Raw genomic sequence first — 13,600 nt, 5'->3', positions numbered from 1 at the left:
AGACACACAAATCAATATATGATTGCATTGTGTTATGATGTGCAAATGCATTGCAAATGCATGGTTTCTGTGGAAGATAGGCAGTCTTGTAGGCTGGGAGAGTTAAGGGAGGTTTTACTGGGGGGGGGGGGGCTTTAACCTGTTCCTTGAAGGATAAGCAAGAGACGTCTGTCTGGGATTAACCCTTGCAGTGACCATGCAGTCTGTCCATGCCATTGCTGTGGTCCTTCACATACGGAATCCTTCATTTCTTTTTTGAGAGCTGAAATGATTTCTGCCATTCTATATAATTCAGTTATGGTTTTCCATGAATAATCCAAGACTTCCAACCACCCTCCTGAGTTATATTTTGTATCTAGATGTTAGAGTAAACACATACTTCGGGGGTCTTACTACCTTTCTCAAGCCACTTGGCAATAATTTTCTGAAATTCACACTGTAGAGTAAAATATTCTCCCTAGCTCTCCAACCAACCTAGTCCTTAGAGTTTTTGTAGGAAGTAGGCCAATGTAAGCATGAAAAAACAAGAGATGGTGCCTGGCACATGTTAAGTGTTATGCACTTGTTGATTTCCAAGCAAATAACCATCATCATCATCATCATCATCATCATCACAATCATTATCATCAACATTATCATCATCATCATCATCGTCAATAGCAACAATAGCATCATAACAATTGTAAACTGAGTGTTTATGATATTTTAAGGGTTATGCCAAGCAACAAAGATACTTATTTTTTTAAGTTCTATTTATTTATTTTTGATAGGTGGGGGAGAGACAGAGAGAGAGAGAGGGAGACAGAAAATCCCAAGCAGGCTCCATGCTGTCAGTGGAGAGCCCAATAAGGGGCTCAAACTCAAAAACCATGAGATCATGGCCTGAGCTAAAATCAAGAGTTGGATGCTTAACCGACTGAGCCACCCAGGTGCCCCAAAGATACTTTATTAAACACAACTCTGTCTACTATTATCATCTCCACTTAAGGCACAAGAACACTGATGCTCACAAGGGTTAAGTCATGATCTAAGATAGCAGTGGCACAGAGAAAGCACAGGTGTTACTCTATGTCTCTATACCCTGATGTCCAATGTCACTGTCTTCTCCAAATGCTCCAAAGACCCCATAGAGGCAGAAATGCCTTTATCCTATCACTTACTTGTAAGTTACCCAAGATTGTTTCCCCAGCCCCTGCTACAAAAACCATAAAACTGAGTGAATTCCAGTGGCTTCCTGGTGTTGGAGGGATGTAACTGTGTAGTCCTCACAGACCGCCCCCCCCACCAGCCAAACTTCTGATTGGTGGAGAACAGAAGGGGTTCAAGGTCAGAGCTCAGCTTAAAAATGGGACTCATCTCCTCTCATAGACTGCCAGCTATGGGCCCTTTCTAGACTCTTGGTTAGTGCATGTCTGGAGAAAGGCCACACACCCAGACCCACAAGGATGCCCATGGGAGCATGCCCACCAGACTGGAACATGCCACCATGGCCCGCCTCCTAGAAACAGGAATCAACCCAAATATCCAAATGACCCTCCATTGTAAGTGAGGAGCAGCTACCTGTCTCCATCTTATTCTACCCCTACTCAGTTTGGGCAGCAGCTAAAATGCCATCATTTCTACAGAAGGGGAAACTGAGGCATAGAGCATTATGTGACTCACCCTGGGGCACTCAGCTCCTCAGTCCAGGTGCTTGGCCCTCAGGCATCGTCCCCCCAAAGCCCTGTCCATGGCTGCTTCTCCCTCCACCGATGTCCTATCAGGAAGGACATACTGTCAGAGGCCATCTGCGTTCATAAGGACCTTCTTCTTGACGCCAAGAGCCTGTCCACTAGAGAGAGCTCTAGAACCTCCTCTTCCTAAGAAAAAAACAGGACTAAATGGGCATTACCTCCTGCTCAGATTCTGCCACACAAATCCAAAAACACACTGATGGAAGAGATCACTGTATAAACTCAACTGTATGCATGGAGTTGTGTCCCCCCCCATAAATCTGCACGTCTAAGACCTCACCCCTAGCATCTCAAAATGTGACTGTCTTTGGAGACAGGGCCTTTAAGGACATTGTTAAAGCCACATGAGATCATGAGTGTGGGCCCTATTCAAAAGCATCCGTTATAAAAAGAAGAATGGGCACCGAGTCATACATAGGCAAGGAAAACACCTCTAAGCCAGAGAAAGAGGCCTCAGGAAAAACCAACCTGCTCATGCCTTGATCTTGCACTTCCAACCTCCAGAGCCACAAGAGAACAATCTCAAAACCCCCAGCCTACAGGACTTCATTATGATGGCGTAAAGGGCCTAGTACAATAGTAACCAGCCATGTGCCCAGGAGGGCATCCATGCATAGAACCAGAGTCGTTCACACAGACCCCCACGTGGCAGTTCTGCAGTTCCATGCAGAGAGCCCCCTTCGAGGCCGAAGGAGCCTTGAACTCAGATGGCCCTTCCCCTTCCCACCCATCCTAGACACTCGGCATCGAACGCGCACACCCAACCAGCAGCCAGGGCCGCGAGCCCGGCCAGGCCAGGGCCCCCGACTTCACTTGCGTGTCTGTCAAACCAGCCTCCTTTCCTGAAAAGGACAAGTCAGAGCCATCTTTCAGGGGTTTTCTTCCCCTGACAGAAATCAGCAGGGTTAGAATAAACTGCATAAGTTATCAGCTCCTCAGGAAAGAACATGAAAAAGGCCCTTCTATCACTTAATGAAAAATAGCTTCTTTTTTGGACAGAACTTCATAGGCCTGCAATCAAGCTATGGCTCCCCTCTCCCTTCCCTGACGTGCCATGCAGGCAAAGCAAGTCGGCATCTATTAATAATATTTTCTCCTGCTCCTTTCATTTTTCTGCATGTCCTACGACTGTCAGGCCCCGTGATGGAGCGGAGCCTTTATCTCGTCCGAGTCTGGCCTGTCAGGGTGATAAACAATTCTAACAAGAATCAGAATAAAGATCTTCCCAGTAGACTCTGCAGAGAGATAGAGGCTTTTCTCATTTTCTCGACGGAAAAAAAAAAAATTTAATCTAGCGGCTCCGGCTTTTTTCAAGCGTCACATTCAAAGAGATGCAAATTTGTCAGAGCCGAGACCCCAGCTGACTCTGAGCACTGCATGAATGTCAAAGGGGGGAGGCAGTGTCTTTGACATGGCTGCCTTTTTTGGGGGGTGGGGGGAGCTCTCTGCCTAATGTTAAAAAAAATAAGGTTTCGCTTTGTAGTGCGTGTTTCAACAATTTTCATAAGTTTTCTTCTGAAATAAAAAACTGCCATCGGGAAGGAAAAGAGAGGAGGAAAGGGAGAGAGGGAGGTTTGGGGTGAGGGAGGAAAGAGCCCAAGAGAAACGGGTCCATGGAGACGTGGGGCTGAAATACTCACAGCTGCGAGAGGGCCGGTGGGGGTCCGAATGAGTGAATGAGTTGCCACGAACAAATGAATGAACACATGCTTCAGCCTTTTTGTGAGATTTGCTGATTTCCCTAAATTCACGGGAACCAACCATCCACACCTCTTGTTGGGTATGTCTTCCCAGTTTGCCATTTACCTGAAGGCATCGGCACGTTTTCACCTTCTGCTGTGTTGGTGGCCTGGATCTAGAGGCAATAACAGACCCAGATGGGAAGGGTCAGGCGGACAAGGCGGGAGGCCATGCGGGAGCACCTGGGAGACGGTGGTGGTGGTGCTGGGCTGTGGAGGACCAGGAGGGAGGTCTCCTGGGATCCTTGGGGAAGTACTGTGAGCACGCGCTCATCGCGCGGCCCCACGTCCTCTGGAATCTGAAGCCCTGCTGGGCTGGCCTGGGTGGACATGATTCAGGAAGAGTTCTAGGGGCTGGTTTTGGGCTCAATCAGGCTGTATAATCTCCTGGGCCCCACATCCTTACCTTGGGCTCTGCCATGAGCTCTGGAGCACTCATGTCTTCTCTAATACTGCTATGTTGTTCTGAGTCAAGAGCATTGGATACCTACATCCGTGTCACCTCTCTTGTTCTTCATCACCACCTCTGCCGGCCCCTCTGTCACCCAGCTCACCTCTGCATCCCTGGATCCCTCACTCAGTACTGACATGCAGTTTCACTTCTCAGAACGCCACTAGCACAGCGCTGCAGTGTGTAGTGGACTTGAACCACAGGTGAAGGTTAACAAAGGGTCAATGGCAAGATAAAGAGGAGGCAGTCACTCTCACAGTAGAGACAATGATGTGAAGTCAAATTTCGGCCATCCATCGAGCGATGACCTTCTCAGACTCTACCTGACGCCTCTGTGTCCTGACAGGTCCTCTGCCCCAAGGGCCTTAGTCTCCCTCAATAGATAGGACAGGTCTCCAAGTGCCCGATCGTTTGTGATGCATAGAAATTCAAGGTTTCTTCTCAGCCTCTCAGGCTCCCCTGTCTGGCCTGCCCCCTATCATCCTTCTGGAATTGATCAATTAGATAATAGGTTAGTTATACTTGTATCAGCACACCCTATACACCTTTCCCTTCTCTTATCCTTGCCCTTGACGCCCAGAAATATAGTGAGAAGTAGGTGCACGTATGCATGTATGAGAAGTGGGTTGGTCAGTTAGAGTAGGATTAAGGTGATACACAGGACAGAGTTTGTATATTGAAAGATGAGCTCTTGAGGCCCTTCCAGTTGGACAGTGTGCTATGAAATACAGATCTCCTCCTCTCCCCAGAAGCATTGTTTAAAAAAGGCTCCACACCCAATATGGGGCTTGAACTCATGACACTAAGATCAAGAGTCTTATGCTCTACCCACCGAGCCAGCCAGGCATCCCTCCCCAGAACCATTCCTTTTTGTCCCGTTATCTTCCCTTGTTGTCAGCTCCTAATGGAACCAGTACTTTTGTAGCAACAAGAAGCACTAGTTCAAGATCCAAGCAATGGCCTCCTTCAATCCTGAGCAATTTAATGAGCAGTTTTAGGGGGCATTCTTGCATTCACGTGTCTTCCCTGAGACCCCCTCCCCCAGGCACTGACTTAGATTGCTCACACTTATTAGCTAATTAGGAGACAGAAGTCTTGACCCACTTAAACGACTCCATTCCAGGCAAAAGGTTTCTGCCAGATACGCAGTGCTCTGGAAGGGAAGGTGGGCAGAAGCTCATGGCTTTGTGAAAGGTCCAATTGCCGCAGCGGGTTCACATGCCATTCTGCAGCACCTGTGGCCCCAGGAGGCAGGAATCCTGGGCATCTCCCCTGTTCTCAAGACTGTTTCAAAAGCTAAAGCCTTCCCCCATTAGGGTCTGGGACATGTTTTGATGAGTCCGGACTCACCCTCCTCCAGGAAATGAGTCATTGCAGGGTACTTCTCAATCTGACGGGAAGGACACTGGTACAAGGCTGAAGAGGAAGATTCTAGGGCCATTCATTTAATTCACCATATGTGAATTAATAGCTGTGCAGAGCCAGGCTCAAAAGTCCAGATTCACCACCTGTGGTTTAAGTTCTCTTGCTGCCATTAGCTAGGTGTCCTTGGGAAAGTAAAACTGCCGATCCTCTTTCTTAATTTCCTGTTAACAACAAGCAAACAGACAACTACAGCAGTAACAAAACATTAGTAATATCTGCTCCATTGTCTTGTGGGCTGGTGAGTCAAATAAGATATGGAATATGCTTCTCACAACCTGCGAAGTGGAAGGCCAAGGTCATGTGTTTTTTTTGTTTTGTTTTGTTTACTGCTTTCTTCCTTTTTGTCATTCTACTACTATTTTCACCCAAACAACTCAACAAAATGTAACCACCACCATGGGGCATTTTCTTATATTAGAGGAAAAATTTGATTTCTTTCTCCCATACAACCCAAGAATATACTTTTCTGGATTTTAGGAACTGCTCCCACATTCTCATTGCCGTCCTTGATTTGGGTTTGTAATTGTCTCTCTCCATAGGCAGATGTTACTCCAAGACTCAGGTATCTCACCTGTCCCTGTGGAGTCTGACACAGAGGAGGGGCTTCAAAATGATCTGTGGCTAAGATTCATTCAAACGTGCAAGAGGCAATGATAAATGCCATTAGATGCAAACCCAGAAATCATATAGTGCAGCTCCTTAACCATCTCCTCATGTGACCCTGTGGTCTAGAAGAAAGACAGCATTAATATTTTATTGACTGGATACTTAGCTGAAGACTATTTTATGTTTCACTTGAATAATCTTGTTAGTGTTAACATCACCACTAAGTAGGCTATTGTTCATGTTTTTATTCAAAAAATTAATAACATGCTTAAAAACATTTGATTAGATCTGAGCATAAGTATCTTTTGTCTGTCCTTCAGATGACAAAACAATCATTCATTCAATCAATGAATATTTATGGTGGACCTGCTTCATACCAGACACTGGAATCATCACTGGAAATAAGACTGTTGAACAAGATAACTTGGTGTCTACCTTCAGTGCACTTGTAGCCTCGGAGGGGAAAGAAATGAAAAAAAAAATATGAACAAAAAATCAATAAAACGATCACAAATTGCAAAAAGTTCTTTAAAGACTGAAGTACTGTGGCAGAGAAAAACAATGAGTTCAAAGAGGGTATCTCTGAACAGATAATTAAGCTTAGCTGAAAAGGTTGAGAAGGAGCCAGGCAACAAATAGAAGGAGGAAGAATATTCCAAACAGAGGGAATGGTACCTCGGAAGACCTCCAGGTATGAAAGAGCTGAAGTATATTCAGAGATCAGCACACAGATTCATGTAGCTGCAAGGTAATAGAGAAGGAAGGGATGACACCAGGTGAGATTGCAGAAGTGTCCAGGGGTCACTTTGCACAGGGAATGTGTGGGTAGGTCATGTAAAGAATGTTTAGCCCAAGTTCAAGGGAAAGGCATCCGTGGTGATTATCAGGGACTGATGTGGTCTGATGATCTCTCAAGGTCATTCTCTCACTGTGAGGAGAGTGAACTGAAACATCTATAACAGAAATTCAGGAGTCTACTATCGTCATCTGGCCAGGAGTGGATGGTGGTCTTTCTGGACTAGTTGTGCCTGCAAAGGAAATGGAGACAAGTGGGTGAAAATTGAGAGACATTTTTGGATTAGAGTTGACAGAACTTGTTGATGGACTGAATTGGAGAAATGGGAGAAATGAAAGAATAGCAACAACCAGTAGGTCTTTGTCTGGGACAGTTGGATGGTTGGCAGTGCATTTATTACATTAAGGCAAACTAGAGAATAGGTTTTGTTGATGAGGAAGTTCCACTTTGATAAGTTATGGATGGATAACTTACCTGAAATCTTTCTCTTGCTGTATTCTCAGTGGCTAGGAGAATACCTAATGCACAATACGTGATAAGCAAGTGTTTATTAAGTGGAAAAGCCAGTCTAGGAGTTTTCAACTAAGCATTTGGGCATGTGAGTCAGAAGTTTATGTTAGAGATACAGGTCAGAGATAAAAATTGGGAATTCATGAGCATTTAGATATAAATGAACAATGAGGGGTAAAATAAATCAAATAGGCAGAGAGTATACAGATAGAAAAAGCTTAGGACTGAGACCTGAGCAACAGCACCTTTTAAATAGCAGGTAAAGGAGAAGGACTCAGAAGAAGTCAGAAGGACAGAAGCCGGTGTGATAGAGGAGGGGGACAGAAGCGAGTGACAATCAGGAAGTCAAGGGAGGAGAGTGTTGGGTGATTGTGTCTACAGGCTCTGAAATGAAGACAGATTATCATCCACCCAATGTAAATTCTTCAAACACAAGGATCACATGAATTCCTTTTGACTTAACATTCTTTTGGTTTTATGATATGCTGATTATCACAAATGGTAAAAAAAAAAAAAAAAAAAGACTAATAACCCCTGAATTACAACTCAGGAAAAGATTAATAACCCACAAAAAAAAAAAAAAAAACCCTCTTAGTTATAGTAACAATGATATTCAACCCCATGCCCTGGGGTTATACAGAGGAACCTGTTTGAGATCAAAAGCCAGGCAGACCAAGGGTCAAGTTGCAGCCTGCCCACTTCCACGAGGATGTGCTGGGGCTAAAGTCTTCATAAATATCAAACTCCTTGTCCACTGAACTTGAATGATAAAAAATAATATCTCACTTGCTTGTTGCCAGACCATTCACTAGAATCACAAAAGCTAAAGGATCTGATAAGATTTTGAAAGTAGGGGAATACATTGCAAATATTAAACACCATTTATAATCACAGGAAGCAGTGCATCTTGTTCCCTTATTCACTCACTTGTCCAATATTTAGAGAACCTCAACTCCAGGCAGACCTTAGGAACAAAGCATAATCACTATCTTCACATAGCTCATAGTCTGGTGTACTTTCATCATTTTGTTAACTTATACCCTGAAAGCAGCATCCCATGTTTTTGGAAAATGTGCACAGTGGGGAAGTGGTGACAAGGCATAAAGAACATTAAATTTGAGCTGAAATGATACCCCAAGTAGTGGAAATCATTAAGATGTAAAATTCACTAAGTACCGCCCTTTAATAAAATAAATGCCCCATATGTTTTCACATAGGACTTAGCATATTCTTCCAGGCTAGCTCTTGGTTTTAGAGTTATTGTCCATTTCCAGCTAGAGCATGATTGCTATCATGACAAGATCTGTGTCCCATTCAGAGCATGCACCGTATTCTCTAGATGCTTTCTGTAGTGAATGGATTTTCCAAAGACAACAGATCTTGATGCTAATCTTGTGGCTTCAAGTTGTGGGGGGAGGAAGACATTTCTAAGAGCTCTTAAGAGCTTGATGAATCCTGCTAGGTGAAGGTCAAAAAAGAGCCACTATAAGGAGTAAAAGTCTTCTAAAGAATCTGGATTTATAGGGAAAAGCCCTTTCCCCAAGGGAGAAATTCAGTGATGGAGAAACCAAGAGGGCATTTGCCTTCTTGGTTCACCATCTATTTACAGAGACAATGGCACTCAGCTGCCGTCCTGAAGGGAGTGGGCATATCACGTCTCAGGCAGCCACTCAGAGCCCTGAAATGAGCCAAGCGGTGACTGGCATCTCTCTGCCAGGGATGGGAGTGGTCCCCAAGGAAGTCCCTCTGGAGGGTGCATATGCACCAGGTGTGCCAGGTGTGAGAGGCTGGAAGACCCACTTTAGGAAACGAGAAGGCTGGGGGGCTTGAGGACAGTTCTGCACCATTGATTCTTATTTGGGAAGTTGCTCCCAGAGAACATATGGCTTAAAGAGAGGACAATCCAGGAGATCGTGGTGATCATACTCTGCCACCCAGACCTGAGATGTCACCAGATTTACGAGGAAGGAACCTGGGAAGTCCTAACTCTTGGCAGAGAAGCTCTTATCTGGGGCCCAACCCATCTCACTCCTGCCTTTAAGAGATGTGAAGTCCCCTCACAGATCAGCTGATCTCTGCCTTCAAGTGCATGCAGGTCCATGGGTTCTCTCTCCCTGGCTCTACAGAAGCAAGGTCATGACTCCAAATCTTTGGTATATATAAGAAACATCTGTTCCTCTAATGTTAAAAATGAGGATGCTTAGGCTTCAGCTCCCCAGCAGTCTGGAATGAGTCCCTGACATCTGTAATTTAAGGAACTCTGGCTCTGGGCCCTGGATGACACTTTGAGCAGATGGCAAGGACATTAAGAACTCAAACACCAATGTTAGAGTACCTGAGGCTGAAGTTCTATTCTACCCTTACTCGCTGGGTGACGTTGGGCAGCTGTTTCAGCTCTCCACACCTCAGTTTCCTTGTCAATGAAATGGGAATAATAGCAGTGTCCACTTCATAAACTTTTTGTGAATGCTAAATATAATAACCCGGCACAGCGTATATCCTAGTGTGTGGCATGGAGTAAGTAGTAAATAAGCAACCATTATTAATATTACATTAAAAAAATAAAAGAAACAGAAATAGCCTCTCCTCCTCACAGTCTCCCAGTGCAAACACTGCAACACTGATTCAGAGAGTATTTTTATTTTGTATTTTGTATTTTTATTTCTGACTTCATGAGAAATGAGCTGGCTTCCTAGGGGATCCATTCATTGGAGTTGTGCCATGGTGGTAATACTGTGTATTCGGTGGGCCTGTAGAATCTACAGTAGCAACATCACCAGCATCATTGAATCCATCACAGGGTAAATGCTAAGAATCAGATGTATGTCCAATCACTGCAGGAGACAAAGATAAGTAAAAGAATCTCCCCATCACCAAAAACAACTTACATGAGGGGTTTGATGATGCGTGTATGCCATCATTCATTCAATACGGATGCCCTGAGCCACTCCTGCATCCAAGGTTCTGTGTACCAACGGCAACAAAATAAAGCAAGTGGCCTCAAATGGCATAAAGGAAGAGCAGTTTCTTGTTCTGTGTATTAATGCGGAGTTTCCTGGTGGGGGTTGGAGGACAGGGCAGGTCAATGGACAGTTGAATTCTTCTGTAGGTAATTTTGTGAAATGTCACCTCATGGCACTGAAGTAAAAAAAATAAATAAAGCCTCTTGTTACTCATGTATGAGAAGACTTTTGTTCTGTTTTTAAAATTGTGTTGCAGGAGAGGAAAGTGGAATGGTGATTCGAGGCTCTTTGAAGAACTCGTGTGATGGGTTCAAGATGGCAGATGGAACTGCTGACTATTTCCCTGCTCACAAAAAATGTCTCACAAATGCCAGGGAATGTATTTCAAACAAGGAAAGAAAGCAGAATGAACCCACAAAAATAAGCAAGAGTGCCATTAGCGGACTGGAAATGTTGAGCCATGTCTGAAAGATCAAAGCAGATACAGAGAGGAAAAACCCTGTGCACACACACTTACACACACACACACACGCACAAATGCACAAATGTGTGTGTGTGGACACAGAAGCACTGAAGATGAACTCCAGGCTAGAGTCAGGAGAGAGAGGGATGGGTGGAAATTCATGAGCAGAAATATAAGAATACTGTTCCAGGCAGAAGAGAAGAGCATGGGGAAAGCCCAGGAGTGAGCAAGACCAGGGGTGTTTGGGAAAACAATGAGGTGTCCAAGCTGACTGGTGTGTTGGACACTCTGAAATGTCCCAATAGAATCATATTCTGTACCCCTGATGTGGTATTCAAAACCCTTCACGCACTAGCTACAGGATTCACTTCACATCTGATTCATCAGTTTATCTCCCCAACGACTCTTGGTGTCCCAAATGCTCTGGACCACTAGTCACTTCCAGGGAAAAATGTCCATATGCTCTGGACGCCTGCTGTGCCCTCACTGGGGTGACACTCCCCTACCTCTCTCTTTGAAAGTCTCTTCCTTCAAGTCACATCCAAATGCCTCCCCTTCCTGAAAGCAGCTTCAATGGAACCCATCCTTTCTATATATGAACCTAGCATTTTGTACCTCCATGTAACCACTGTTGAGGTCTGCTAGCTACATAACTTCCTTGCCTGTGTCTTTATTTACCCAGGACATTGTGAACATCTTGAAAAGAAAGATTGTGTCTCTCTCAGCACTTTGCACTTGATAGGAGCACATAGAACAACGTCTAGAATGTTGTAGCTACTTGGTAAGGAAATGAATAAACTTTAAATAGTCTGTGTGTGATACGCTTTTGGAATGTACAGGCTGGGGACCTGTCAAGAAAGGCTTGGGACACCTGGGGGGCTCAGTCAGTTAAGTGTCTAACTTCGGCTCAGGTCATGATCTCATGGTTCATGGATTAGAGCCCTGCGTTGGGCTCTGTGCTGACAGCTCAGAGCCTGGAATCTGTTTTGGGTTCTGTGTCTCCCTCTCTCTCTGCCTCTCCCCAACTCTTTCTCTCTCTCTCTCTCTCTCTCTCTTTCTTTTCCTCAAAAAGAAGTAAACATAAAAAAGAAAGGCCTAGGGGTGCCTGGGTGGCTTAGTCGGTTAAGCGTCCGACTTTCACTTAGGTCATGATCTCGCGGTTCGTGGGTTCGAGCCCCGCATCGGGTTCTGTGCTGACTGCCAGCTCAGAGCCTGGAGCCTGTTTCAGTCTGGGACTCCCTCTCTCTCTGACCCTCCCCTGCTCACGCTATCTCTCTCTCTCTCTCCTAGAAAAAAAAAAAAAAAAACATTAAAAAAAAAAAAAAAGAAAGGCCTAGAAAGCCAGGATAAGAATCATGGAATGAATTTAGCAGGCAAGGGGAGACCATGGCAGATTGGGGTGACATTTGAAAAATCTAAGAACAGTCAGGGAAGAAACAGGAGAGCACCTAAAATAGGCACCATGCAAAAATCTACCCACATGGTGAATTTGTGGTGAGAAGGATGTTTCAAGAGATTGGCCAAAGTTAAGTATTTGTTCTCAAATAAAAAAGAAAAGGGAAAAAACCTGCAACTAGAAATACACAATATAGCAAAACTGGCAAAAAAAAAAAATGCGACTTGAAACATGGCTGTTTCAACGGCTACCTATAAAGCCAAGTTCAGGAACAAATTCCTTTTACAATATGGCCCTTGTTCGAGACTCAGTTTTAATTAAGTAGGGAGACAAAGTACAACACTAACATGTGTTGGTAGGAGCGCCGTGGGAAAGGCATCTGATCTGGAGCTGGGCTTGTTTATGCTATTCTTGTCAATATAATTGTCATCTTAGTGCTGTGTTTATTTTTAAACTCAGGCTTTGTTTTGCATTACCTGCAAGAAAAGCATTCGTTTCCAACGAAGTTTGGAGACAAAGTATTCATTGGAAATTCTAAATATACCAGGCAAATCGAATTTTTTTCCTGAGAATTGGCACAATCAGGCACCTGAAGGCATAGTTTATAAGGAAAGGAACAGTCCAAAAAGAATGATCAAAATGGCCCATTTACACGGAGAGTGTCCCATCCGATAAAACCTCAGGGTAGGGAGGGGTGGGGATTGCCCTTGTGGGAGTGATTTCTGAAGAGGCGGCACCATGTAAAGAAGCAGGAGGTGTGATCCGCCATGGCTCTGCTCTCCTGAGTGTGACTGTGGAAACGTCGCTTCAGGTTCTGAGCCTCAGTGGTGACATGGTTGATCAGATCTCCACCATGATACCTACAGAGGTCCTAGCACCGTTCTGAGAAAGAGCCTAGGAATGTGTGTGGGAAAGCTCGGAAACTGGAGAGATGTGACGCCTGTCTTTCCCGGTCTTCAGGGTCCTCAGTCTCCAAAGACTCCACTGTCCCTCCTGTGGAGATGATGTGCCTGAGGCCCAGGGAGTTCTGTGTCTTGCTCAGGGATGCACGGGAAGTAGAGGTGAGAGGAGCGAGGTCCCTGCCTCCTTTCTTAGGATGTACTCAGGGAGGCTGTCTCTGCTTCCCCCTTCTCCCTCTCCAGTGAGCCCCAGGGGCTATGGTGACCGGGAGCGAGAAGAAAAGATTTTGATGACCACTAGCACATAGTAGCTTAGCTGTGATGGGGTTTTATCACTTGCCTCAAAACCCCAAAATTGTCAAAGCTTTTCTTTGAAATCAGATTTAGAGTAGATGATAAGCTCACATCTCTGAAACTGTCTACTCTCACTTGAGTATGAGCAGAGACATGAGAATATTGCCTTTCCCCTCCTTTCCTTCCTCCCCTCCTTCCTCCCTTCCTTCCTCCCTCCCCTCCTTCCTTCCTTCCTTCCTTCCTCCCTCCTTTCTCCCTTCCCTCCTTCCTTCCTTCCCTCCTTCCTTCCCTCCCTCCTTCCTTCCTTCCCTCCTTCCTTCCTTCC

This window comes from Hyaena hyaena, unplaced genomic scaffold (assembly GCF_003009895.1).
Source record: "Hyaena hyaena isolate Hyena2069 unplaced genomic scaffold, ASM300989v1 scaffold_740, whole genome shotgun sequence".
In the NCBI taxonomy this organism is placed as follows: domain Eukaryota; kingdom Metazoa; phylum Chordata; class Mammalia; order Carnivora; family Hyaenidae; genus Hyaena; species Hyaena hyaena.
Note: the sequence above shows the minus strand (reverse complement) of the source record.